This window comes from Thalassophryne amazonica, chromosome 3 (genome assembly GCF_902500255.1).
Source record: "Thalassophryne amazonica chromosome 3, fThaAma1.1, whole genome shotgun sequence".
Classification (NCBI taxonomy): Eukaryota; Metazoa; Chordata; class Actinopteri; order Batrachoidiformes; family Batrachoididae; genus Thalassophryne; species Thalassophryne amazonica.
The window spans coordinates 144,048,774-144,076,650 of NC_047105.1; the positions used below are offsets into that span (position 1 = coordinate 144,048,774).

General features: G+C 40.8%; 1 protein-coding gene and 1 long non-coding RNA gene across 2 annotated transcripts in view; both read right to left on the minus strand.

The window, feature by feature from the left end:
* Nucleotides 1-27,877, minus strand: part of LOC117507850 (receptor-type tyrosine-protein phosphatase gamma-like) — a 954,825-nt gene that overhangs the window by 757,078 nt on the left and 169,870 nt on the right. The window lies entirely within an intron of this gene.
* LOC117507679 lies at nt 10,222-26,147 on the minus strand. Its single transcript, XR_004559830.1, has 3 exons — nt 26,137-26,147; nt 13,877-13,881; nt 10,222-10,294 (listed from the first exon to the last, which is right to left on the minus strand). It is a non-coding gene; the product is annotated as an uncharacterized LOC117507679 (long non-coding RNA).

Here is a 27,877-nt window from a genome sequence, read left to right on the forward strand (position 1 = left end):
GGGATTGATAAAATTTTGACTCCCATCCCGCGGGAATCCTGCAGGAATCACGTGACACACGGGAATTCCTGAAAAATGTCATCCTCTAGTCAGAACATCATCAGCAGATGTTAACAGACTGTTGGGGTTTTTCCGTAATTATTGTATGGCTTTGCCTTGCAATATAAAGCGCCTTGGGGCAACTGTTTGTTGTGATTTGGCGCTATATAAATAAAATTGATTTGATTTTGATTTCATTTGATTTAACAGCTGTTTTGGGTGTGAGTCTAAAACTCCTCTCCTTTCAGGAAGAAACAATGCGCTGTGATCTGGTCTGGTCTAATCTAGTCATCGACAGAACATTAACAGGAGAAATTTGTATTTTGGTATGACATTTCTTGCTTGTGCCTGAGAGCATGAGATTGATGCTGAAAGCATGAGTGTCACGCCAGATATGTGAGTTGGCAACCCTGCTCTTTGAATCCTGAAAGCAGCATCAGTCAGCAGGACAATATTCTCCGTGATTACTGTGTGCCACTTCAGGTGAAGTAAGATCAGTGGGATGTGGTCTTGCTGTTGTTGTCTCGTACATATTTATTACTTGTTACTTAGTTTGTTCAGGCTTGTTTACAAGTCTTGGGTGTATTTTTAATACTGTCTGCACCAGTGAGAGCACAGAAGGAAGAATGGTAAATCTCTTCAAATAAGGCAAATAATAATAATGCACCCCCTATGGTGGCCCAGATGTGACTGTATGCAGTTGGGAGAATTACACAGTGACCACCAGTAGATAATTTTTTAAGGAGTTGCAGCCTCAGGTATGAAAAATCCTTTCAGTGCATGTGGCTCAGTTTGTCTGGCCCAGGATCCTCACAGACACTTCTCCTGACCAGAGTGTCAGCCAGCCAGCACACCAGCTCTGCCTCGGGTTCTTCCTTTAATGAGGTCGTGTTTGAGTGGGAGGGGGTGGATCTCAGCGTGCTGTTAGAGAGGAGAGCACATGGGAACCGATTTGTTCTCCTTCTGGTAGATGAAGTGACTCGGTACAGTCCCTCTCCCAGAGTCTGCTTAATATCATCTCCTGGGCTGAGATCTCAAAAGAGATTCTGACAGATTAGGGGCCCTCATTTGTGTCACGTATCAGTCCCTCCAGGATTTCAGGAGCTACTTCGGAGACTCCTGCAGTCTCAAATGTCTGATTTCATGGAAGCTTTTATAAAAATTGCAGTGTATGTTGTGGGTCTAGATCCCCTAGGTAAATTGTGGGAACAAGTCAAAATAATTGTGATTATTTATTTATTTATTTTTGTGAGTGAGTGAGTGAGTGTGTGTGTGTGTGTGTGTGTGTGTGTGTGTGTGTGTGTGTGTGTGTGTGTGTGTGTGTGTGTGTGTGTGTGTGTGTGTGTGTGTGTGTGTGTGTGTGTGTGTGTATATATACAGTTTACCTCAAGTCTCGTGCATTTGGACACTAATTTCTGCAGGTGAACATGAGATGTTCATGTCATTGAAGTCTGTTTCCTCACAACCACAAACCAGAATATCACTTTGCTGATGCACAGCTGATGAAATGATGACTGATGAAACAAGTGTAAATGGGGTTATGGCTGTGGTTACGCCTGCAATTCATTTCCCATCACACCTCTTTCTTGGACAGACTGACTCCTCTTCCATTTCATACAAGGTGGTAAACATTTATGTTATTTCATTTATCTGTGCTATACTGTCTTTACTCATGTGCTATATTCATGCAGGAGTAAAGTCCTGTGTGAATCTTGGTGCTGGTGCTGACCTTGTGCTAACTTTTGCAACATGGTTAGTCTTCTCTCAATGCAACAAAACATTTAAATAACTTGTGCAATGCTGTCAGAAAGGGTGGTCCTCTTACAGAGCCGTGTCCTTAAAGCCCCTTTCACACCCAGCCCACTCTGAGTTGTATCATGCGGCGTCATGACGACGCCATGTGGAAACAACCCAGTGCTGAGATGATGTAGCTCAACGCCACAAGATCGTGAGGGACGCAAAGGACGAAGCGAATCGGACATTCATGTGACTGCGAGGAGGTGATGTTCATGTGACTGCGAGGAGGTGATGTTCATGTGACTGCGAGGAGGTGATGTTCTCGGTGCCTGTGAGGAGGTGGTGTTTCAGGAGATGCGAGGAGGTGGTGTTTCAGGAGATGCGAGGAGGTGGTGTTCTTGGTGACTGTGAGGAGATGATGTTCATGGTGACTGTGAGGAGATGATGTTCATGGTGACTGTGAGGAGGTGATGTTCATGGTGACTGTGAGGAGGTGATGTTCATGGTGACTGTGAGGAGGTGATATTCATGTGAATGTGAGGAGGTGATATTCATGTGAATGTGAGGAGGTGATATTCATGTGAATGTGAGGAGGTGATGTTCTTGGTGACTGTGAGGAGGTGATGTTCTTGGTGACTGTGAGGAGGTAGTGTTTCAGGAGATGTGAGGAGATTGTGGTTAAAGATTGGGTGAAGAGGTATATGTTCAGAAGTCTATCTGGCACACTTGGAAAGTTACCTAGTTCCCCGGTGAGTTCACAGACATCTGTAATCAAACACTTCCTTTTCACACTGAATCCCAGCATGGAGCAGAAACAGTCTGAAGTCTCCTAATGTTCAAACGTCACTGCATCTGTTCAAAGTTTGTTCAGTGTTTGGTTGTTTTCCTCCGTCAGCAGAGCTTGTAACAACGCACGGCGTAACATCATTAAATAAATCTGACTGGCAGCTGTCAATAAATCACCTCTGAGGAACAAAACCTACTGCAGGCTGTGAAAACAATCTGGGCACTTTTTCACGTGAACCATCCACACAGGATTCGTGTTTGTACGATAAAACCTTGTATGAGCTGATTTAAGCACAATCTTTCCACTGGAGAATGTTGCATCGCTGCAGAGAGAGTGCAGATTTATGTTCGCCTGTCGCCGTCAGCTGGTTTCACCAAGCTGCTTCAGTGATGAACAGTGTTCCGTCTCCTGCCATGTGGAGACGGCGTGCACGCTCACAGAGATGACAATGTGACTTTCCACACAGGTCCTTCCTGCCCCAGAGCACAAACCAGAGGAAATGTCAGTGTTGTCATCCCCGTGGCACTGATCCCACACGCTGCTGTTCAAATGGCCACCGAACCCCGTGTGTCCTTTGTCAAATCAATATGTTCATCTGCACACCTAATAAAATTCTGATACACACGCGCGCGCGCGCACACACACACACACACACACACACACACACACACACACACACACACACACACACACACACACACACACACACACACACAGCCTTTTCATTGATCTTATGTTAATGTCTCAGACTATTTGCTGAACTCAGAGCTAGAAGCACCAATGGACTCCTCATTTGACCTTTTTCTCCATCTCTTTCATCTCAAGGGTTCCAGAACTTTTCAAAGAACTCAGTGACCAAGGTCAACATCAAGGCCACCCCAAAACACATTGACAGCCTCGATCTTACTCTTATTGCTGGGCAACTGCACACACAGACACTTCTAATTCAGCTTCTCAATCACAGCATCCATTGATTTCATGTGGCATTTCTGTCCATCACTGGGATGAAACTGGATGTCCTTCATGTAGTCTTCACTGAAGATCTTGTACACTTTCATAGTCCTGTAGTCCATCAAAGGGTTTGTCAGTGTTTTCCATGAAATGTTGTCTTATTGTTCTTACTGTCACATCTGGGTGATCCAGAAGCTCAGTTGTGTTTGTGGATCCTATGTGGCACACACATTTGACTGCTCACTTTCACACTTTGCACTCTGAAGTGTTACACATGAGTGACTTACGGAGCGCTTGTTGTGCGTGTGCTTCACGATACAACAGTCATCTATTCTGCCCTGCTCATTGGCACTGCTGCAGTTCGATAGCTCATTCAATTACTTTTATCCAGTCATCCATTTTCTATTATACAAATAATGAATGTTTATGAGTTGAATGGTATGTTCCAGCTTTCACCAAATTAAATATTATTTCCATTGAAAGAATGAACGAACATTCATTATTTGTTTTATATAATAGCTTAAATAGATCCTTGTCGTTTGATATTATATTAATTTATAAACAGAAAAGGGGCTTATATTTTGGTGTTCCACTGCTACCTAACAATCCAACATGAACCTTAAATAGGAGACCAAAACTCCAGCGATGTAGTCTGTGATGCTGTGCACCGACTTTGTGTACTTCCAACCTCCCCCCACCCCCCAAAAAAGACTTTTTGTACTTCCTCAGTCCAGCGAAAAATCATGTCAGAAATGTGTCCAGCTTTTCAGCCTAACAGCTCGTCATGCCTCCAGACGGCTTACAGCGGAATGGATTTGTTCTTTTTGTGTTACACAAACTAGCAGCGTCAATTAGCTCCTTCAAATCGTCGTCCATCAGCAAAACAAACCAACATGTTTAGCTAAACACCACCCCCGACAGTGTGAGCGCACATGGTGGTTGGGGCGTGCAATAGCAAATTTTATAAAGCACCAAAACTGCACACTTAAAAAAAGAACTATTGCACGGTGAATGAAACAATGGCAAATGGTAGGAATAATCCATGTCATGTGACATACAATCCACCAATCAAATGACAAGGATCCACTCAGCCATTATATAATAGAGAAATAATGAATGTTTATGAGTTCAATGGTATAAATATTTAAATCGGTGAAAGGTGGAAACTGGGCTTCACCTCATTGAATGGAACATTCCACCTTTCACCTCATGGGTTAATGCTTCCATGATAAGAAAAGGCAAAGCTGAGCAGTTGCGGTGACATCTGTAGCAGCTGTTGAAGCTCTGTCAGGTGAAGAATTGGACAAGTTCATTTTAGATTCTTCATTGGACTGAAGAAAGCAGACGTGTCTACACAGTCTGCAAAGCTCCTCAGCAGTGCTTGCTGCACTCGGTGGTGCGTCAGTGAGTCACCTGCCAGCCCGAGTGCGATTCCTCCTCCAAGAAGGAACACCTGTCCAAGTTTAAGAAAAATATCTAGAAAACAAATAAAGTGAATCTTCCATTAATATAATGGAAAGAACATTTTTCACTGAAAGATGGCACAGTCCATTCAAACAAGCAAATACAACACAGAAGACTTGTGATACTGTGTTCACATGTTGGCAGTTTACAGCTGACATCAAAGAAGATGATTAATTATTTTAAAAGAAATGAAGAAGCAAATTCCATTGGCACTGCCTGTGAGAGCAGCAGCTCCACACCGCAAAGACCTGCTGTCAAAAAGTAACCATTTAAAACTTTTTCTATTTGTTTTGGCAGTGTTGACAAACTGGAGCAGAGAAGGCAAGCATTAGATTCCAGAAGGTTTGCTGGACAATAGTCTTCCACACAAGGAGACTGGTCTGCTCTGTCCAGTCAGGAACAATGACTGTGTTTGTACCAGGGCCCAGTAAGACGTCTGTTATGATCCACCTCCTCCATCAGACAAATGAGCATCTCAGTGCAGCTGAAAAGGATCTTTATTTTTGACAGAATCCTGCTTGCATGTTAAAAATAACAGATACAGGAGGTGATTTCAAATCCTCCAGGTAACCAAATCATTTTAAAGGACACCTGAGGTCAAGTGTTGTTTTGCTTCGGGAAGCAGCTCCTCCACCTCCCTGCACTCTTCTTCTCCCAAATCCCCTGATCTCAGAGTTTCTGTCCTCTTATTACCTTCGCCTCACCTCTCCCCCTGCAATCTTCTCAGCTCACCATCGCCCTGAAACATTTTCTGACATTTGCCTGAGGTTTGGCTGTCCTCATACAACAAGCACAGAACCACAACCCAAAACAGATGTCAAGGGGGCTGCAGTTTGGGTGCAGGAAGGTAACGTCTTCACCAGGAACCAGTCAGTATCACCTAATGGAACAGTGTCACACAGGTACACTAACTCTGAGCAAAATTAAAGAAATATGCAAATTTGGCCTGTCAAACCATCCAATTAAGATGTGATCAATCAAGACAAATAAATAAATAAAAACAAAAAAACAGCTGCATGCCAACCCCTCCCCCCACCAAAAAACATTGTGTATTTAAATTATTTTATAGAATGTACAGTACACAGTTTTGTTGACAATTTATGAGCTGCTTCTGTATGAACACCTGCAAGTGCTGCAAAGTGACTGCAGACGAGCAGCAGATTATAATGTCAGTGGGTCAACATATCATCAGAACATGTACAAACTCTCACCAACAGTACCACTGCAGTAATAATCACAGATATAAACTCTCACCAACAGTACCACTGCAGCAATAATCACATCTATAAATTCTTACTGCAGAAATCAATCAATCAACTTTTTTCTTATATAGCGCCAAATCACAACAAACAGTTGCCCCAAGGCGCTCCATATTGTAAGGCAAGGCCATACAATAATTATGAAAAACCCCAACAGTCAAAACGACCCCCTATGAGCAAGCACTTGGCCACAGTGGGAAGGAAAAACTCCCTTTTAACAGGAAGAAACCTCCAGCAGAACCAGGCTCAGGGAGGGGCAGTCTTCTGCTGAGACTGGTTGGGGCTGAGGGAAAAAACCAGGAAAAAGACACGCCGTGAAGGGGGGCAGAGATCGATCACTAATGATTAAATGCAGAGTGATGCATACGGAGCAAAAACAGAAAGAAACAGTGCATCATGGGAACCCCCCCACAATCTACGTCTAAAGCAGCATAACCAAGGGATGGTCCAGGGTCACCCGATCCAGCCCTAACTATAAGCCTTAGCGAAAAGGAAAGTTTTAAGCCTAATCTTAAAAGTAGAGAGGGTATCTGTCTCCCTGATCTGAATTGGGAGCTGGTTCCACAGGAGAGGAGCCTGAAAGCTGAAGGCTCTGCCTCCCATTCTACTCTTACAAACCCTAGGAACTACAAGTAAGCCCGCAGTCTGAGAGCGAAGCGCTCTAATGGGGTAATATAATAATGACAGGTACAAACTCTCACCAACAGTATCGCGGCAGAAATAATGACAGGTACAAACTCTCACCAACAGTATCGCGGCAGAAATAATGACAGGTACAAACTCTCACCAACAGTTGCACTGCAGTAATAATGACAGCTATAAACTCTCACCAACAGTTACACTGCAGTAATAATGACAGCTATAAACTCTCACCAACAGTAACACTGCAGTAATAATGACAGCTATAAACTCTCACCAACAGTAACACTGCAGTAATAATGACAGCTATAAACTCTCACCAACAGTTACACTGCAGTAATAATGACAGCTATAAACTCTCACCAACAGTTACACTGCAGAGGCCTCGGCATCGAGCGCCTTAACCCAGCGTTCGGTTCATCCCGCAGCACCAGTTCTGCTTACTAAAAGTGGCCCACTAGGCGGCTCACATTCCACGCCCGGCTCCAAGCCAGCGAGCCGGGCTTCTTACCCATTTAAAGTTTGAGAATAGGTTGAGATCGTTTCGGCCCTAAGGCCTCTAGTCCCAATGCGCAAATTTCTCCGTACGTCTGTCTCAATGTGCCGAAAAAGTGCTGATGTCCACGTCTTCTGCAATTTCTGTGGTAGTCAGACAACATCCTGGATCAACACAGCGTTCAGTTTGGAAATGAACGGCACATTCCACTGTTACAGGAGTTTTTGTCATGGAAAGAGGAGTGGAGAAATTCGCGCGTCGGGACGGAGGCGCATGGCGCAAAGCAATGCCATGATGAAGCCTCACAGGACATGTTCTGGCATGGCCAGCTCATCCACATTTTCTCGGATAGTCACACGACTGAAAAGCCACCGAAAGCCGTCTGAAAGCCATCTGAAAGCCCTCCTGTGAGACCAACATGGACGTGCTTTTGTCCCGCGCCATGAGCAGCTCCGTGGCGCATCCCTCCACTTCTCTTTCCATGACAAAAACTCCTGTAACAGTGGAATGTGCCGAAAAAGTGCTGATGTCCACGTCTTCTGCCATTTCTGTGGAAGTCAGATGACGTCCGGGATCAACAAAGCCTTCACTTCGGAAATGATCTGGTTGTTTCAGCGGGGTTTCAGCCTGTCAATCGGCGCTCAGAGTGCACCGCGCTCTCAGCCGCTGTGGGCGGTCTTTAAACCAGCTGGAGCACTCCTTAATCTGTTTAATCCCCATAAAATCATCCCTGAAAGCCATCTGAATTTTCCGAATGGTGTCCACCTGGAGGTCTCTCACAGTTTCTGGAAAAATTTGATGCAGCAAAGCTCCAAATCGTTCAGACATTTTATTCGCAATAAAAATCCGACGAGAGGGGTGGACCAGTGCTCACACAAAGCCTGCTCACAGGCGAATGACGCAACCGACAGGCGTGAAAAAACTCACGCATGCGCATGAAGGTTCAAGCTTGGCTGATGCAATCACACGTGATTCAAATCCATATGGTTTTTACAAAAAATAAAAAGGTCGGTTAGTTTTCTAACAGACCTTGTATATATATATATATATATATATATATATATAAAAATTGTATGAGCTGTTAGTAATTTGTTGCTTATTCATAATGGCAGGTACTATAATTAACATTTTACATTTACAATTACTGTGAACTGTTTCTAATTTGTTGCTTATTTATAATTAGAGTTCCTGTAATGAATATTTCTACATTGTACATAGCATAAGTATCTAGTTTCATTGAATTAAAATGTTGTTTTATGATAGTCATTAAATATCTCTCAGTATATTTATAACTTCAATTTAAAACATTATACATGTTGTCAGTGTCACATAAGTCAGGAGAATAAATATCTGTTGTTGTCTAAACATCACTTTTTTAATGAAATCATCTACCCCTGAAGAAAATTATTGAAATAATATTGCCCAATTGAATCTTCAATTTTTACAGTATTTCAATCAATCAACTTCAATATTTTTCGATAAAGAAAAACGCTGCTCGGTCAAAGGTTTTGCCTTCATTATATTAGCTAGTTAAGTCTTTTTGTGAATGTTTCTGAAGTGAAGACTATATTTCCTAGGGACCACCACTGGCGCCGCTCGGATGCTCTCCATCCCACTTTTATGACGTCATCAGCAGAGGATGTTACTCCATGTGGCAGGCACAGCAGTTGTCTCTTAAAATTTTAAATATGCCAAAGTATGGCTGAAATGGTATACAGGAACAATGTATCCAGTGCCAATGAGGAGAGGAGGACAGTGGAAAATACAGCAAGCAGTAAGTGGATTTTTGTTTGCTTACTGGAGAATTGCTAACAATCTAATTAGCACTGGGTAGTATTTTTGCCGCTCTCATTGGACTGACATCTCTGCTATGATGGAACTGTGGGATAGCTTGTGCCCACAATTTGAGCTCGCCGGACTGCTTTCACCGCACTGCTCAGCGTGCCGCTCTCAGTGGAGCAACAACACACAGAATCATACATGTCAACCCCTTTGAGGGTCCACCTGTATACCCAAGTGAGAAAATCCATAAAATCAACACAAAATCCTTATAACCTCCAAATCGCACCAAAATCAGTTTTTATTACAGTCTTTAAATGTGAGAGGAAATTGGAGCACCTGGAGGAAACCCACACAAACATGGAGAGAACATGCAAACTCCATATAGAAAGGCCACAGGTGGGAATCGAAGCAATGACCTTCTTGCTCTGAGGCAACATGCGCTAACGACAAAGCTACCGTGCTTATTAATCTATAAGATACAGACAGATATCAGGGGTGGTGGCCAAGTGTTTAGTGCACTTGGTTTCAGTAACAAAGGTTCCTGTTTTGAACCCCACCCTCAGCATGGCCATGCCAATTTAACATGAAAAAGACCATCAAAATTGTAGATTAATATTTTTTAATTACAGGTTTAAACTGTAAAATTTACATAAATATGTATGTGTAAAACCATATATCCACTATAATTTTGACAGAATTCCCCTGGAAACCACAGCTGCCAGAATTTTTCTGTAAAAACTGGATTTTTTTTTACAGTGTAAAAGCTTAATTTTATTTCTTGTAAACCAAAACAACCCATTACCCACATCACATTTGTCTGCTTATATTTTATTTAAAACAGAAAAAGTCACAGACAAGGACAAGCGCGTACAGTTTATAACTGTTCATATTTTAATCTCGAATGAAGGAACTGAACTGAAGAAAGAGTGAAAATCATTGGATTATCTTGACAGTTGTGCAATCATAAACATCTCAAAGCGTGTTTCTTTTTTACATATATAAACATCTTACAGCATTTTCTTTTTTTAATAAATATCTTACAGTGTGTTTTTTTTAAGTTGGACACCGTTTCTGTGCTGTGCGTGTAATCGACGTGAAGACACGCATGCATTAAATGTCGTCAAAAGATTATGAAAGTTACTTTTTAATGTCTTCTATTGAACAACCAACAAGCCGTTATTTTTGTCTGGGAGCAGGAGGAGAACGTCTGTGCGTGCTGCACTGAGTGAGTGCACGCTCCCGCGCCAGGGGATACAAATTCTGACAGGGATAATGTTTAGAACAATGTGTTTGTGTCTTTTTGTGATGATCATTTGACGATGTTTAAGAAAAACAGCAGTAAAATAAATTTACAACAGAAAACCCTGAATATCCGTAAGACTTTACTTGTATGTCCATATGACTCTGAAACTCTGAAAAATCTGTATAATTTACCGACAATCCGTATAGGTTGACATGTATGCAGAATGTGTCTCTTTGTCCCAGATAGATCTCATTCAGTGCAGCTTCTTGTTCTGATTTAACACCAAGTTAACACCCAAGTCTTTCATCGCCAACTGTAAATGGTCATCAAACCATTCCAGTCATATCTTTCTGAACTCTTCCACATTAAACTCCATTGTGTCAATGTTTACAATGTGCTGAGCAATAACAGGTGAGATTGCTCATAAACTTTAAGTTTCTTAAATATTTATTACAGCCACTCTTAAAACTTCAGTTATCTTTATAATTTTATTACTGGTAAATTTTAGAATTAATGTAGATGATATACATACTCATCAATTATTTGGGAACTACTTTTTGCGCAGGAATTCATCAAGCACATCAGCTGCGGTCGCGTACTAACACAGAATACTCAGTAACTGGAGAGCTGTTCGGCCATAATGAGAGTGTCCACTTTTAGATTGTCATAAGCTAAGCTAGTGGTGCTCGTGAGAGTGTGGTATTTTTGAAGCAGCGCAGTTGCCATATTAGCACTCCCTTTAATCACTCCCTGGTGATTTTGCTGCAACATGCTGTATGTGCAGCTGTAAACTGCACAAATCACCAGTTAAAAGGCTGTGGACGAAGGATGTAGAGTTTGTAGTGAAGTCTTTTGGAGAACAATACAGATAAAAAAAATTTTTCTGTTATTCAATTCAATAAGATTCTGTGATTAATGGTAAATGATTTAAATGCTTTTCCAATTAACTGAGTCCATGAATGTTTCATACTTTGAGGAAGGAATGTCGTGCAACCCTCTGGGGTCCGACGGCATTTTTGAACCGTTCACTCGGCTGACATAAATGTTTTATTATTGCTGTTAAAAGCTCACCCTGCATCCCACAATCAAGTTTTATGTCTCTTTTTTCAGGACAACCTCTATTTTCAGAATATATGCCATAGTAGTGTTTTATAAGTGTAATAAAAGTTTACAATCAGATATAAGAAAAGAAAAAATAAAGCGAAAAATAATTTTCACACATATTTATGCAAAACACACAGCAAACTATCATAAACAACTATTTTGACACTTTATAAAGGTAAGTTGGGGTCTTGTACAAAGAATGTACAAAAATAAACAAGCAAACAAACCTGATCAAAACAAGGCTGTGAGAAGGGCTGAAACAACAACAAAAGTGCGACGAACTGGCAGGGAAGTGCTGAACTGAAGGTGCTTAAATAAGGATCGAGGTGATTAGAGGAACTAGACACAGGTGTGGGGAACATTCTGGAAGGAGGTGTGGCTGGATGAAACAAAGATGAGGGGAGCAGGTGCAAGATAGTGCAGTGGAGACAACACAAAGTGGAGTGATGTAAGATGCAAAGACACGTGAGCCAGAGTAAAGAGCGTGAGTGGATGAATACACTAAACAGACAGAATGAGAGTGAGAGACAAAGACACGAGGCAGGTCCAGTGATGTGGAGTGAGAACAGAAACAAATGGAAGTGAGGGAAAACAGAGAACAAAGGTCAAACAGAAACTGAGGACTATGAACAGAACGAGATCAGAGCATGAACATGAGAACTAAAAAGCGAACCATCAGATAATAAGTAAAGAAGAAATGCTACATGGGAATTGATCAGAGAATAAAAAGAAAATAAATATTAAGACAAAACTAGACTGGAACTGGCTTATGACTGAAGTAAAGATAACCAGATGGCAAAACAAACACATAAAGACAAAATTGTAAACAGAAAACAAAACCCGAAACTACAGCATAATTGATAAAATCAGAAATGAGATGAACAAAATAAACCAGTGATCAACTGATGATAAACATTGAAAACACAACCTGGCAGAACAAACTAGAATGGAACTAAACTATGGCAAGAGTATATAAAGTAACAAAGAAACAAAGTGACAAAGCAAAACAGCACAGAAAATAAACAAGTGACCAAACACAACTAATAAATCAAAGCTGGAGCAGACAATGAGAAAAAAAAGGAGGCAAAAATGGGATCAAAACCCCAGATCCGGGCTGAAACCTGACACATTCAGAAGCACAATGCTGCACTTTTATGCATGGAGCCAGCAGCCAGGGGGCTATTCAGACAGCATTCACATGCCACAGAGTAACCCATTACACCTAGAAACAATCTTTGGGATACCATGTCAATCAATTCAATCAATTTTTTTTTTATATAGCGCCAAATCACAACAAACAGTTGCCCCAAGGCGCTTTATATTGTAAGGCAAGGCCATACAATAATTATGTAAAACCCCAACGGTCAAAACGACCCCCTGTGAGCAAGCACTTGGCTACAGTGGGAAGGAAAAACTCCCTTTTAACAGGAAGAAACCTCCAGCAGAACCAGGCTCAGGGAGGGGCAGTCTTCTGCTGGGACTGGTTGGGGCTGAGGGAGAGAACCAGGAAAAAGACATGCTGTGGAGGGGAGCAGAGATCGATCACTAATGATTAAATGCAGAGTGGTGCATACAGAGCAAAAAGAGAAAGAAACAGTGCATCATGGGAACCCCCCACCAGTCTACGTCTATAGCAGCATAACTAAGGGATGGTTCAGGGTCACCTGATCCAGCCCTAACTATAAGCTTTAGCAAAAAGGAAAGTTTTAAGCCTAATCTTAAAAGTAGAGAGGGTGCCTGTCTCCCTGATCTGAATTGGGAGCTGGTTCCACAGGAGAGGAGCCTGAAAGCTGAAGGCTCTGCCTCCCATTCTACTCTTACAAACCCTAGGAACTACAAGTAAGCCTGCAGTCTGAGAGCGAAGCGCTCTATTGGGGTGATATGGTACTACGAGGTCCCTAAGATAAGATGGGACCTGATTATTCAAAACCTTATAAGTAAGAAGAAGAATTTTAAATTCTATTCTAGAATTAACAGGAAGCCAATGAAGAGAGGCCAATATGGGTGAGATATGCTCTCTCCTTCTAGTCCCCGTTAGTACTCTAGCTGCAGCATTTTGAATTAACTGAAGGCTTTTTAGGGAACTTTTAGGACAACCTGATAATAATGAATTACAATAGTCCAGCCTAGAGGAAATAAATGCATGAATTAGTTTTTCAGCATCACTCTGAGACAAGACCTTTCTAATTTTAGAGATATTGCGTAAATGCAAAAAAGCAGTCCTACATATTTGTTTAATATGCGCTTTGAATGACATATCCTGATCAAAAAATGACTCCAAGATTTCTCACAGTATTACTAGAGGTCAGGGTAATGCCATCCAGAGTAAGGATCTGGTTAGACACCATGTTTCTAAGATTTGTGGGGCCAAGTACAATAACTTCAGTTTTATCTGAGTTTAAAAGCAGGAAATTAGAGGTCATCCATGTCTTTATGTCTGTAAGACAATCCTGCAGTTTAGCTAATTGGTGTGTGTCCTCTGGCTTCATGGATAGATAAAGCTGGGTATCATCTGCGTAACAATGAAAATTTAAGCAATACCGTCTAATAATACTGCCTAAGGGAAGCATGTATAAAGTGAAGGGCTTCCTTGAGCAGCCTGGTAGGAATGGGGTCTAATAAACATGTTGATGGTTTGGATGAAGTAACTAATGAAAATAACTCAGACAGGACAATCGGAGAGAAAGAGTCTAACCAAATACCGGCATCACTGAAAGCAGCCAAAGATAACGATACGTCTTTGGGATGGTTATGAGTAATTTTTAATAGAAGTCATTACTAGTTAAAGTTAATGGAATACTCAGCTCAATAGAGCTCTGACTCTTTGTCAGCCTGGCTACAGTGCTGAAAAGAAACCTGGGGTTGTGCTTATTTTCTTCAATTAGTGATGAGTAGAAAGATGTCCTAGCTTTACGGATGGCTTTTTTATAGAGCAACAGACTCTTTTTCCAGGCTAAGTGAAGATCTTCTAAATTAGTGAGACGCCATTTCCTCTCCAACTTACGGGTTATCTGCTTTAAGCTACGAGTTTGTGAGTTATACCACAGAGTCAGGCACTTCTGATTTAAAGCTCTCTTTTTCAGAGGAGCTACATCATCCAAAGTTGTCTTCAATGAGGATGTAAAACTATTGACGAGATACTCTATCTCACTTACAGAGTTTAGGTAGCTACTCGGCACTGTGTTGGTATGTGGCATTAGAGAACATAAAGAAGGAATCATATCCTTAAACCTAGTTACAGCGCTTTCTGAAAGACTTCTAGTGTAATGAAACTTATTCCCTACTGCTGGGTAGTCCATCAGAGTAAATGTAAATGTTATTAAGAAATGATCAGACAGAAGGGAGTTTTCAGGGAATACTGTTAAGTCTTCTATTTCCATACCATAAGTCAGAACAAGATCTAAGATATGATTAAAGTGGTGGGTGGACTCATTTACATTTTGAGCAAAGCCAATAGAGTCTAATAATAGATTAAATGCAGTGTTGAGGCTGTCATTCTCAGCATCTGTGTGGATGTTAAAATCGCCCACTATAATTATCTTATCTTATCCATGTGAGACTGTTCTGCCCTACGATTGGATGTTGGAAAACCATGTGACGGTGAACCATTTCCGATTGGACACTCACATTGCGCACATCATCACACAGCTTCTATGAGGAGTACAAAGATGGTGGATGTCTGGCCGAACATCCGTGGAGTTAACTTTTCAGAAAAAAGTAAGTTTCTATGTTATACCATTAAAAAGTTATTTCTAATTCAGTAAAACGTGTACCTAGCCATTGTATACAACAGCGTTGGCCCCAGAGGGTTAAGCAGCATAATGTTATGTTTATATATATATATATATATATATATATATATATATATATATATATATATATATAAGCGAAACTTGTATAAACTTGTATAAATTCAACTGTCATAATTTATGTAAATGTAAGCGTGAGGTCTGAAAATGAGATGCATACTGTATTTTTTGTTTGAAGAAAAAAGTTAAACTAAGCTGTATAAAAACTGAGCAAGTGAATGAAAATTATAGCAACCAATGTACGTGGATATTGTATGTAAGGTGAGCAGAGTGAAGGAGACTTAATGTACAAAAATGAGGAGAATTTAGGAGCAAGTAGAAATACAGTCAAAATTCAAATTTCATTGTATTTATCATGGACATGTCATCATTACAGTTTACATGAAAAAAGAGTCTGACTAAATATTCATAAAACTGTAACCACTGCATCATCTTTCACAATGACATTAGAAGCATAAGAAAACAAATTAATCCAATTCTGAATTCACCATTGGTGTATGTGATACATGACACTGGCAGCACTGTGGAGAACTGAGTATTTGTCCCAGTGAGATATGAGCAACTGGGAAGAGAGGGGCAAGAAAGTGTCAAAGTACTAGAAGAAAGAAAGGAAATAAATGAAATAGCTAATCATAGCATACATAAATTAGGAGGGATGAAGGTTACATTAACTGAAAAACAAAAGGATTACTCAAAACTGCTGACAAAAATTGTCGACATGCGGTCCACATAGCTTGCCAGTCGTAACATGGCCACTTGTTTGCTTCAATGGTTTCTACGGCGTTTATGGGCCAATGAGTTATCCAGATGTTTTTACATACAGATTAGTGACTGCAACCCCAGTGTCACTCGCGAGGCTCAACACAGAGCACATCAATATACAAATTTATTTTTCACACAATTATGAAAAAATATATGTATGATTTGCTCTGATTTTTTTTATCCTGTCTGTTATACCTTTTGATTCAAGACTACTTTTCACTCTAAGTATTTCTGCATTGTTTACAATAAAAATGAATAAATAATAATAATAATAATGATAATGATAATAATGTATTAGATTTACATTGCTCTTTATAATGTCTCAATGTTTTCTCAAAGCACTTACATTTTTGTTTCTAACAGTGTTTACACAATGGGGGATTTTCAAGTTGCGACAGACTAGCGCCTACGCACATGTGTAATGTCACAACTCTGTCCGCTTAGGGAGACATGGTTTGGGTCAACAAAAAGAACTGTCAAGAAACTTTCTTGTTGCTGTTTGGAGTTGTGTGTAAGGTAGGAATGGAGGTAGCCTTTTAAATGCTTGAATAACAGTCACACAAAGAAATCAAATAATAGTGAAAACATGTTCATTGCACCCAGAATGTTGGTATGTTGGTCATTGAACTTTCCAAGCAACAAATGTAAAGCCCCAGTCACCCAGCACTAACGAAGGACACCAAAGCCAAAACGAAACAAGAAATCTGGACTTGCGTTGACTTCCGGAGACATTGTTTATCCAGCGTCCAGCTTCAATCAGTTAGCCACTCCATGAGGCCTCGTAACAACGGACAGGTGAGCCGCTCCGTGAGGCGTCATAACAACTGGGAGTGACTACTGACCCGGCAGCCGGGAACTCACAGTCAAAGTTTGCTATTTGCTGGCTGCTGTCTCTCTCTGGCCGGTGTGAGGGGTTCAGCACTCCCTTCAGATCGGGACCACATTGACGAACAGTCTCTGAAAGAAGCTCCTGTCAGCAAAAGTCCATCACTGCTCAGACTCACAGACTGAGTGTTTTGCTTTTTAATTTTGGCTTTTTTGAAGAAGACAATACTTCACAAACACAGTAACTGTCCCATAACAGCCAAACGGTTAGCTGTAGGCGTCATAACACACGAGCGAGAGGCTCACTAACCGGATGTCTCTGCAGCACAACTTGAAAATTGTCTATTCAGTGTAATTTTCTAGTTTTGTTTTATTTTAATAAATGGACTTCTCTGTGCTATCTGCCTCAGGTGTTTTGACTGCCCCAACTGCAATTTTGGATGAAAAACGATCAGATGAAAAAAAAAAAATGCTGGAGATTAAGGCAGACTGGCAAAACGACAAAATTGATGAGCTGACTCATGAATGAGACTTTCTGAAGGAGCAGTTGGCATCAGGTAAATCTTTTTCACTATATTAAAATCTACTGTATGTGTTGTCCCTGTGTGTATTTCTCTATTTGCTCTATTACAGTTACACAGCAAAGGGAGTCTATTCTAATGTTTTAATTAATTATCTTTATCTTTTAGATTTGTTTTTACAGTTATTTAAATGGACACCCGCTCTAAAAAGGATTCCGGAGTCTTTCCTCCGACACAGCGTTAGAATGTTCATCTGAGTCATCTGAGTATCGCTCATCACCACTGTCATCAGATGATGACAAGAAGAGGAAGACCAAAAACAGGATGAAGGGATAAAGTCAGAGAAGAATGAGGAGGAAGATTGTCAGAAGATTGTTTCATTTGCATGTGTTAATTATGTTGTCTCTTTATTTTGACCTTTACAATTGGTATTTAATACTTTCTATTACAGCCCAAAGTAAAAATCAGGTGGTGTCCTGGTAACGATGTCTGCTCAAGCTCTTCAGGAGAGATGCGATAAGGGCTGGAGTGTTTATGTGCTATCGAGTGGATCAGAACACCATCGTGATAACAGCTCCCATTGCAGAGCTGTCGATCACTGCACGTACAAAATATAGGGATGTCTTAAAAAATTACAACAGTCAGGTTAACTCTCTGGGGCCGACACTGTCATATACAATGGCTGAGATCAAGCTTTACTAAATTATAAATAACTTTTTAATGAAATGAGATAGAAACTTACTTTTTTTTTGCTGAAAAGTTAACTCCACAGACCTTCGAGCCAGCCATTGGCCATCTTTGTACTCCTCATAGAAGCTGTGTGATGATGTGCGTAATGTGAGTGTCCAAACGGAATTTGTTCACAGTCACATGGTTTTCCAAAATCCAATCATAGGGCAGATATACCTCACGTGATAAACCAAAGATCATTTTTTAGCAGTGATGTGTTACTAGTTGGCCTGTTTGAATAGACATCTGGCTGCTTGCTCCAATGCGCCCTGCACCATTACACACAGCGATCAGTGAAAGTGAGCAAACGGAGGGCCTCTGATGACAATCTCACATGCTCAAACACAGATTGTGTGAGTTTTAGAGATGCTCCACTCCTCATTACCTGTGAATGTTATTGAATAAGCCTGTGGCAAACTCTCTCACTCTGGCGTAAAGCACTGTTTACCATATTAATGGAGCAAGGGGGGAGGGGCTGCTCCTCAGAGTGTAAATGGGCCAAAGTGTCAAAGCTGCTTTCAGAGCAGGACAGAACACTCCAAAACACAGTAGAAGTAGAATTTTGTGATGTGTCTTTTGTGTCATAGCAGACAGAAATTGCTTTGAGATGAAGACAAACAAAACGCATAGACCATTTTGTATATATTTTTCAAAATGTGCATTTGTGTTTATTCTTTGAACCTTTTTGTTGTACAGTCTTTCACACAACAGCCCAAATTACCTTTATGAAGTGTCAAAATAGTTTATTATAGTTTACTGTGTTTTGAATAAATGTGTGCGGAAAAATATATCCGCTTTACCTTTTCCTTTCTTATTTCTGATTGTAAACCTTTATTACACTTCTAAAACACAACTATGGCATATATATTCTGAAAGTACAGGTTGTCCTGAAAAAAGAGACATAAAACTTGATTGTGGGATGCAGGGAGAGCTGTTAACAGCAATAATAAAAACATTTATGCCAGGCGAGTGAACTGTCCAAAAAAATGACCAAAAAACGTGATAAAGCTCTGTGCTTACAGCCAGAGTGCATTTGCAATAACAGAGGATCCAGAGGTTGGATTAAAGACTAGAGGTCTAATGCACAGTAAAATCACCAGTGTAAAATAACACTGACAGTGTACATATGGTCCTACTCTGGTCAGAGTGGAGCCATATGTTCACTGTCAGTGTTAATTTAACACTGGTGATTTTACTGTGTGGAAAGCTACTGCCTTTTAAGATAAGTAATGATGGATCATATTGGTTGCTGTTCATTGTTTTCAGAAAGTATTTCAGAGTTGTCTTAATGATAGAAACATTTGCACTAAGATATTGTTGCCTTTGAAAAGTATTTCAGAGTTATGTTTTTAAGTATTTGCACTGATAAAATATTTTTTGTTTATTATTTTGTGTTTTTAAGTAGCCTACACAAGTTTTGCAACTGTGTGGCTAAGTTTTAACGGCACATTTTTGTATGTGTGTACATATGTATATTGTTTTTATTTTTTTACAGTTTTGCAAATACTTAATTCTGTATCGATGTCTTGTGGCTTTACTGATTTTGGTCTGATTTCTGCACTGAAAAGTCATTTGTGACATTTTAGGATTTTGTCTACCTTAAAAAATACTTTATAAAACATAAACAGTCTTCACTGTCATAGTGTTCACAAAAAAGTAGTTGTAATTGCCTGAATTAATAATGCATTGCAGAATTGAGTTGTCATTAACATATCACAACGTATAAATGGAGTGTCATGGCACCATTATGACAATGTAATGAAGATATTCTTGACTCTTCACATTCGTGTATTTCATTTCAGTACTTTTGATGCCATCGCGCCAGCCTGAAAACTTTGTTTAAGGCTTGTGAGGCTTTTCACTTTTATAGACAACTTCCTGGTGGAGTTTTGCAGAATAATTTTACAATGTTGCTTTCAAGCCTTTAACTCTTTCTATGTTTCCAAAGACTTTTAATCCAGTCCCACAAGTTTTTGAGGACACTGAAGAACCATTTTAACTATTTAATTACTGTCCCAATCCTCAAAATGCGAGGAACCTGTTCGTCTCTTGTAGGTCTGTTAGAAAACTATCCGACCTTTTTATTTTTTAAAAACTATATGGATTTGAATCATGTGCGCTTGCATCAGCCAAGCTTGAACCTTCGTGCGCATGCGTGAGTTTTTTCACGCCTGTCGGTTGCATCATTCGCCTGTGAGCACGCTTTGAGTGAGCAGTGGTCCACCCTCCTCGTCGGATTTTTATTGTGAGGAAAATGTCTGAACGATTTGGAGCTTTGCTGCATCAAATTTTTCCAGAAACTGTGAGAGACAGCCAGGTGGAAACCATTCGGAAGATTCAGATGGCTTTCAGGGACGATTCTATGGGGATCACACAGATTAAGGAGTGTTACAATCGGTTTAAAGACAGCACACAATGGTAGCGATCGACAGGCTGAAACAACCAGATCATTTCCAAACTGTACGCTGTGTTGATCCGGGACGTCGTCTGACTACTACAGAAATGGCAGAACATGTGGACATAGCACTTTTTCGGCACATTCCACTGTTACAGGAGTTTTTGTCATGGAAAGAGGAGCGGAGGAATTTGCCACAGAGCCGCTAATGGCGCGGAACAAAAGCACCTCCATGTTTGTCTCACAGGACATGTTGTAACATGTCCAGCTCTTGCACCATTCGGAAGATTCAGACGGCTTTCGGTGGATTTTCAGTCGTGTGACTATCTGAGAAATTGTGGACAAGCTGGACATGCCACAACATAACTGTGAGGCTTCATCACGGCGTTGTTTTTGTCCCGCGCCATTAGCGGCTCCATCCCGACGCGCGAATTCCTCCGCACGTCTTTTCATGACAAAAACTCCTGTAACAGTGGAATGTGCCGAAAAAGTGGTATGTCCACATCTTCTGCCATTTCTGTAGTAGTCAGATGACGTCCCGGATCAACACAGCGTTCAGTTTGGAAATGATCTGGTCGTTTCAGCCTGTTTATCGCCACTCGGAGCGCGGCGCTCCCTCTGCCATTGTGCGCCATCTTTAAACTGGTTGTAACACTCCTTAATCTGTGTGATCCCCATAGAATCGTCCCTGAAAGCCGTCTGAATCTTCCAAATGCTTTCTACCTGGCTGTCTCTCACAGTTTCTGGAAAAATTTGATGCAGCAAAGCTCCAAATCGTTCAGACATTTTCCTCACAATAAAAATCCGACGAGGAGGGTGGACCACTGCTCACTCAAAGCATGCTCACAGGCGAATGACGCAACCGACAGGCGTGAAAAAACTCACGCATGCGCATGAAGGTTCAAGGTCGGCTAGTTTTCTAACAGACCTCGTACGAGGTCTATCAGAAAAGTATCCTACTTTTTTATTTTTTTCAAAAACTATATGGATTTGAATCACGTGTGATTACATCAGCCAACCTTGAACCCTCGTGCGCATGCGTGAGTTTTTTCACGCCTGTCAGTTATGTCATTCACCTGTGGGCAGGCTTTGACTGAGGATTGGTCCACCCCTCCCGTCGGAATTCCTTGCGCACGAGGGTTCAAGGTTGTCTGATGTAATCGCACGTGATTCAAATCCATATAGTTTTTGAAAAAAATTAAAAGGTTGGATACTTTTCTAATAGACCTCGTATTTGTAAATAAATGTAAGCAAATGTCCCTGCAGATGTTTTAATGTGTTCAGGTAGAAAGAGTGTCCATCAATTGTACCGTAGAAATTACAACTTTTAGATCTGAGACTGATTAACGATTATTAATTAATGATTGTATAAATTAAAGTACCTATGCTTTAAATAGGTGGTGCCCTTAATAATTTTGAGGTAATTGAGTATCATTTCAACCTAATATTGTCTTGACTAAATGAGGCATGAGTTACCTTGGTCCCAATAAGGACATTTCAATGTTAAAGATTAATAAATGTTAATACAGGGGTTCACCTTTCGCGGCCTCACAGTTTCGCAGATTTTTTTTGTGCAATTTTGCATGCTTTTTTTTTTATTTAACAGCGCATTGCATTCTGTGTCCTTATCAGGCGGGCCGGTCTTGGCACCGGTCGGCATCACCGCGATTGCTCTCACTGCCTCCGCTGCGCTTACTGAGTCTGTGGGCTCGGTAATCGCAGCAGCGGGCCACTCACACCGCCCCCCTCTCTGCTGTGTGGAGCTGCGCCAAATCTGGCAACAGGTCCAGAGACTATGCTCGCTGTTTTGATGCGGATGTTGACCGCAGCTGCAGAGCTCCGTGGCCACCGAGAGAGGACTTGGATTCTTTGCGCATCCATACCTCCGGAGGCAGTGAGTGAAGGGAGAGTTCTGCATGTGTTTGTTTATAATCTTCTCGCCCAGAAGAAAAAAGAGAGTGTTTACACAGGAGAGAAAAGAGAGAAAATGTTAATGTCTGTTTGAGAAAAGTGAATAAAGTGTGTAGTGAGGGGGTTTACAGCCTTAAAGCATCTATAATAATTGCAAAAAATAGCGCTGACTACTTCATGGATTTTGCTTATCGCGGGTTAGATAGATAGATACTTTCATGATCCAAAAGGAAATTATTATTATTTCCTTTTGGATCATTGGTTGTTTTTAGAACGTAACTCCCGCGATAAACGAGGGACCACTGTATTCAAATTCATTAAATTTTATGTCTGCCCATTTGATCCAAATAATTAATAAATGTTAAAATTGATAATTATGTTGGTGCCCCGCTGATAAGGCACCCTCCTATTTTGGATCTTAAAATTATTAAATATTTAAACTTGCTACTTCTTATGTTGCCGCCACATGTGGCCAAAGTTTAAACTGCAAATTATTCTTAACCCTCTGGGGTCCAGGGTCATTTTTTGGACAGTTCACTTGCCTAGCATAAATGTTTTATTATTGCTGTTAACAGCTCTCCCTGCATCCCACAATCAAGTGTTATGTCTCTTTTTCAGGACAATGTGTACTTTCAGAATATATATGCTATAGTTGTGTTTTATAAGTGTAATAAAGGTTTAGAACCAGAAATAAGAAAGGAAAGAGTAAAGCGGAAAATAATTTTCCACACAAATTTATTAAAAACACACAGTAAACTATAATAAACAACTGTTTTGACACTTTATAAAAGTAATTTGGGCTCTTACACAGTCATTTTCACACCATGATCCCACTTTTAACTTTGTCTTCATCCGTTTATTTCTGCAAAAGCGCTCTTTTGCGCGAGGTGCCGTTCTGTATACAGAATGAGGTGGCCGCTTTATTATATACACCTGTGGATCATTTTCAAAAAATAAATAAATAAATTATATATATATATATATATAAGGATTAAACAACAAGAAGCTGTGCATTATACGGTTCGAATGCACAACACGGAGTCTAAAACACAAAAACATTAAAAATAGTTACCTTAAGCTGTTCCATATGGAGCAGGAAAGAGAGGAAAAAAGCATCCAGATGAAACAGTCCTCTGTGTGACTGTACAACTAAAAGGTTCAAATAATAAACACAAATGCACATTTTGAACAATATATAAAAAATGGTCTATGTGTTTTGTTTGTCTTCATCTCAAAGCAAATGCTGTCTGCTATTACACAAAGGTCACATCACAAACTTCTACTTCTACTGTGTTTTGGAGTGTCCTGCTCTGAAAGCACATTTGACACTTTGGCCCATTTACACTCAGATGAGCAGCCCCTCCCCCCTCGCTCCATTGATATGATAAACCGTGCTTTACGCCGGACCGAGAGAGCTTGCCACAGGCTTATTCAATAACATTCACAGCTAATGAGGAGTGGAGCATCTCTAAAACTCACACACTCTGTGTTTGAGCACGTGAAATTGTCATCAGAGACCCTCCGTCTGCTCACTTTCACTGATCGCTGTGTGTAATGGCACAGGGTGCATTGGAGCCAACAGCCAGATGGCTATTCAAACGGGCCAACTAGTAACACATCACTGCTAAAAACGATCTTTGGTTTATCACGTGAGGTAAATCTGCCCTACGATTGGATTTTGGAAATCCATGTGACTATGAACCAATTGCGATTGGACACTCACATTGTGCATGTCATCAGACAGCTTCTATGAGGAGTACAAAGATGGCCGATGGCTGGCTTGAAAGTCTGTGGAGGCAGCTTTTCAGCAAAAAAAAGTAAGTTTCTATCTCATATCATAAAAAGTTATTATAATTTAGTAAAGCTTGGTCTCAGCCGTCGTATGCGATGGCGTCAGCCCCACGCTACAATGTTTAGGAGAAATTTTCCAAGCAAATCTTGATCAAAACCAAAATTCTACCCACTTTTCCCTGATTCACCTCTCATCTTCCCACAAACATTCAGTGAAATCCTCCACCCATGATGTTTCAGACATAAGAGACACAAGCCTGGGTCCCACCAAATAATGAAGGATGACTAAGGAGCCATGCATGGGTGTGTCAGCGATTATTTGAAGAATGACCCACGTTTTCATCTATCACATAATCCCTATGAAGGTACCTGTTTGTGCCTCTCTGTACCCCACATGTGCCACGTAGTAGCCTCTAGTGAGCCACAACCGACAGGTCATTAGAGCCTCGAGTGGCTCGCATCAGCCACACTAAGCCATGTAGTGCCATGATAGCATCATGATAACGCCATGTTGGTGCATATTTAGGCATGGGTTTGGTCCAATCCCACACCTGGTCCCTTTAAGTGTGGGTTTTCAATTCACAGATTCACAGCAGCATTTAAACATGTCACATTTTTTAAATGCAGTCCAAAAATAGACACTCCAGTACAGTCCTGCGGTTGTGCATTGTGCGCCAGGCTGCTGTCCACCTGTAATGCACCAGACCAGCTAGAACCAAACCAAGGGCTCCTGGACAGCCACCTCTGTGCTCCTCGCTGGCTCCGCAGCTCGCTGGCTTTATGTCTTCTGCGGCTTTAAACACACAAACTGTGATCCCACTATAAACTTTCTGTTTGTCCGCTTATTTCTGCAAAATCGCTCTTTTGCGTGCGTGCTGCTGTGGCTTGCTGGCTTTATTTTTTCCCTGGTTTTAAACACAGTCATTTTCACACCATGATCCCACTTTTAACTTTGTCTTCATCCGTTTATTTCTGCAAAGCGCTCTTTTGCGCGAGGTGCCGTTCTGTATACAGAATGAGGTGGCCGCTTTATTATATACACCTGTGGATCATTTTCAAAAAAAAAAAAAATATATATATATATATATATATATATATATATGTGTGTGTGTGTGTAAGGATTAAACAACAAGAAGCCATGCATTATACGGTTTGAATGCACGACACGGACTCTAAAACACAAAAACATTAAAAATAGTTACCTTAAACTGTTCCACATGGAGCAGGAAAGAGAGGAAAAAAGCGTCCAGATGAAACAGTCCTCTGTGATTCCAGAAGTGATTAGAGGTGTTTTCAGCATCCAAGGTTTGGCAGAAAATGATTAATCTGCTACAAAATAATTATTTTATATAAAGTACAGCACACAGAGCAGGTGGAATTGTGTGCACAAGAGGGCAGCTGCTCCAAAAACAGCCTCTCAGGTCCTGTGTAGCTGCCAGGCACACGGATAATGGACTTTTAGCAGCCTCGTAAGCACCACACACGCCTCTAAGTCATCACAGTAACTCGTACAGAAACTGCGCCACGTTGTTGTTGCTAAATTTTGAACTTCTTGAAATTAGGGCCACGCTCAGAGAGGAGCCTCATTAACTGAAGATAATGTCTCTAAGAGCCACTCAAAGCCACAAAACTCCCACAATAGTTGAAGAAACCCTCTGGTAGCAAAGAAATCATGCTGCAGGGCTCATTATTCATACTTCATTATTCGGTGGGACCCAGGCTACAGACACAGACAAAACACACATGCGCGCACACACACACACACACACACACACACACACACACACACACACACACACACACACACACACACACACACACACACACACACACACAGGCGACCACAACACCTCCGATCCTCCTCTGGAGGTGGACAGAACTGGAACATTGACCCTCCTCCAAGTAGATGAAGTAATTAAATTACATGACAACAAACACCTCAGCAAAGAGAGGCGAGATGAAGAAAAGAGACACCAGCTCGGTCAACGCGTCTGTTCAACATTATATCTAAAAAAAAACAAAGGAATGGGACTAAAGTCTCTCTTTAAGTGCAGGTCCACTTTAACGGCACACTGCGCAGTGCTGCAGCGGAGGCGACTAATGTGACACCTCAATGGTCATGCACAAGCCTCCCGCTCATCTGTGTGTGTGTGTGTTTTGTATGTGTACATGCATCCCCTCAGTGTATGTGTGTGTGGTGAATGAGCATGAGTGCAATTCGAGGGTCACCTCGAGGTCACAGTGAGGAGGAGGAGGAGGGAGGAGGAGGAGAGCTCATGTAGTGATTTATGGCTCTTGCAGCACTGTCAGGCAGGCCCTATTTTCCCAGAGGTCTTTGCAACAGCAGCCAAAATAACACTCCTTTTCCTTTACAGCTCCACCTCTTTCCTGCCACTTAGCCAACACCAGCCGTTCCTCTGCAGCACCTTATTATTTTCTGCTCCTCTGGCTTTATGTTCAGGACTGCAGAAGAAAGCAAACCGACTTAAACTCACTTCACCTTCCTTTCTATTTGGAGAAAAATGCATGCATTTATTTTAATTTTCCACACTCAAACTGAAAATTAAATGACATCAGAGGTTGCTAAAGAAACCGTTGCTTAAAGCGGTCATCGCTTCTCAAACTAGACTTTTTTTTTGCAGGATGTAAAGAATAATGTAGCCTGCAGAGGATGTCAGCAGAGCTTCAGAGTTGGTTAATTAAATTACACTATGTAACACAATTTTTGTTCCTGGCTTCTAAGTGTTATATTTCAACTGCTTATGTCTAAAGTCTATGGAAAAATGACTACATTCAGCACAAACTTTGATTTTATTTTTTTTAACGTTCTAGAAAGTTCTAAAAGTTTCTTGAGATTTCTAGATAATTCTGGAGACTTCTAGAAAATTCTGCACAGTTCTAGCAATTATAGAATATTCTAGAAGACTACTCAGTATTAGTGAAGGCGAATCGAGAATATTCTTGAAAACAGACAAATTTCGAAATATCATTGTCCTGATCACAGAAGCAAAGTTTCTGTGGAATAACAGCTATTTTCTATTTATTTAAGGCATAACAAGTTAGAAAAACACACTGTGTACCCAGGAACAAAAACAAAAATAAAAATGTGTTACATAGTGTTATTTATACAGTGCAGAAAAACATGATAAGTCAAACCAGTGCAGGGCTGGGACTGAAGAATTATGTTTAAACCTTTACACCGCCTGAGTCAGAACACTGGTAACAGTGGTCAGAAAAAAACTCCCTCGGGAAATTTTAGTCATTGGTAGAAACTCAAAGCAGACCAGATTCAGTGAGGTGACCGTCTCTTTTAATGGCACAAACAAAAATAAAACAACAAAATAAAATGAAAGAAAAAACTGTCAAACATTCAATGACAGAAAAAATGCAGTTAACCTACGATCATAGCATATTGAGTCCAATGATCACAACAGCTGATGGATCAAAACACAAGCAACCTTATGTGCAAAATGTGAGTACGCACAAAAATATGGTGTCCGTCCATCTCCATGCCAACATTCAGATGTATAAACAGTGAAATGACAGTGGAAATGTGCAGCCCATCACGCAAAAATTCTGGCTGGCGTACGCACCTTTCTACAGCTATTGTTGCTCTGCTGACACATAGAAGTG